Raw genomic sequence first — 1942 nt, 5'->3', positions numbered from 1 at the left:
GAGAAAGTAAAGATGGAAGGAAGGAGGGGAGGAAAAATCCTGCTCTGTTTCGTGATCCCTATTTGATCTTCATTCCAGTGCAGTTTGGGTGAAGAATTCCAATTGTCTGTCTCAATTTTAATAAAGTATAACCAATTCTGGAATCACTGTCTGGACGTTGACAAGAACAGGTTTCGAGGCTGACTTTACACATCAACTTCTCCAACAGAAACAACACACTAAAAAGTTCATAAACTAGTGACAAGGATGGGATTTGAACCCACGTGTGCACAGCACCATGGATTAGCAGCCCATCACCTTAACCTCTCAACCACCTTGTCTGTTGCGTAGACATAGCTGTCACCTTCAGCACAGCTTCTGGCTGTGCAGTTAGCTGTGCACTGATGGAAAAAGACCTTCTGGAAGTAAATGAAGTTGGGAATGGAGTGGTGTGAAACATTTCCAGACCATGTCCAACACGTTTCTACTCAGTGTGAAAACCCACCACGGAAAGACTGGAACATACAATCATTTCATCACATCATGATTAACATCACTCAGACACCTGAACTATTAGGTCACTGACGAAGTCATGATGACCGAATTTCTCATGAAATGACAACTGAACTAACTGACTGGAAGAATTGCTTTAACTCCACGTGATCAGCGAGGCACAGCCTCAGGCCGACTTGTCGGGTGGTGTAAACAGATATCACTACTTCTGATCTTCACCAGAACAGAGAGTGAGATGTAACATTGATCATCAAACAGACTGTGAGAGAATACAACAGAATAAAACACATGGAGAGACACTGTGGAATAACAAATAGATTTGATTGGAATGTTGAAATTTTGATTGGAATGGATAAAACACCAGAAACAACAGATTAAAGTGGGATTCTCATCATTATATTGATCTGGGACAGAAAAGAGAAACTGATGGAAAGAAGAGAAGAAGGAAGAAAAGAAAGGATGGAACTGTTCAATTTTTTCAGTTTTTTCACTCGCCCATCAAAGCTGATAAAAAATGTTGCAAATAACAGAGAATTTCACCAAAAAGGGAGATTAAATGTTGCTGAAACCTTGGATCGAAGAATGCCCCAACAGATCACCTGTTTAACTGTCTCCTCACTGGGGGATTTCAATCAGTGAGCAATATTATTCTCTACTTTTTTTGTTAATTGGTCCCAGAACTGTCACTTGGAATTAATATCTGTGTTCCGACTCCTGAATAATAAAATTGTGAGTTTGTCGATATTTTCTGGACACAGTTCCTGCTGAAAGAACTAAGAACTCTTTTCTAATTTACTCAATACTCAATACACACTCATCAAGCCTGCTAAGCTAGCATCCTTGGTGCTGCTCTCTCTTCTCCCAAACTTCATCTCATGTGACTGTTCCATCATCACTCTGACAGTGGGAGGGGTTGATCCCACTATCTTCAGCATTAACCCTTTACATCCTTATACCACACTGTCTGTCCAAAAAAAATGGGTGGAGGGAACTTCCTTCATTTATCAAAACACCAACAGCAGCACAGTGGCGCAATGGTTAGCACCGCAGCCTCACAGCTCCAGCGACCAGGATTCAGTTCTGGGTACTGCCTGTGTGGAGTTTGCAAGTTCTCCCTGTGTCTGTGTGGGTTTCCGCCGGGTGCTCTGGTTTCCTCCCACCTCCAAAAGACTTGCAGGTTGGTAGGTAAATTGGCCATTGTACATTGTCCCGAGTGCAGGTACGTAGTAGGAGAATGGTGGGGATGTGGTAGAGAATATGGGATTAATGCAGGATTAGTATAAGTGGGTGGTTGCTGGTTGGCACAGACTCGGTGGGCCGAAGGGCCTGTTTCAGTGCTGTATCTCTGAATAAGAAAAGTAAAATAAAAGCTACCAGTCGTAAATCAACTCAAACCCATTAGAGAGATAGAGGGAGACTGTCAGAGAACTTCCTGCATCCAGTCCTGACC

The 1942-nt window shown here is 42.6% G+C and overlaps 1 non-coding gene across 1 annotated transcript; it reads right to left on the bottom strand.

Annotated features, from left to right (window-relative positions):
• Positions 1–238: 238 nt before the first annotated feature.
• Positions 239–320, bottom strand: trnas-gcu (transfer RNA serine (anticodon GCU)). The gene has a single exon. It is a non-coding gene; the product is annotated as a tRNA-Ser (tRNA).
• Between the last annotated feature and the right edge of the window lie 1622 nt (positions 321–1942).

The sequence above is a fragment of the Heterodontus francisci genome, chromosome 35 (assembly GCF_036365525.1).
Source record: "Heterodontus francisci isolate sHetFra1 chromosome 35, sHetFra1.hap1, whole genome shotgun sequence".
NCBI classification, from domain to species: Eukaryota; Metazoa; Chordata; class Chondrichthyes; order Heterodontiformes; family Heterodontidae; genus Heterodontus; species Heterodontus francisci.
This window is presented reverse-complemented; position numbering and strand designations above follow the sequence as displayed.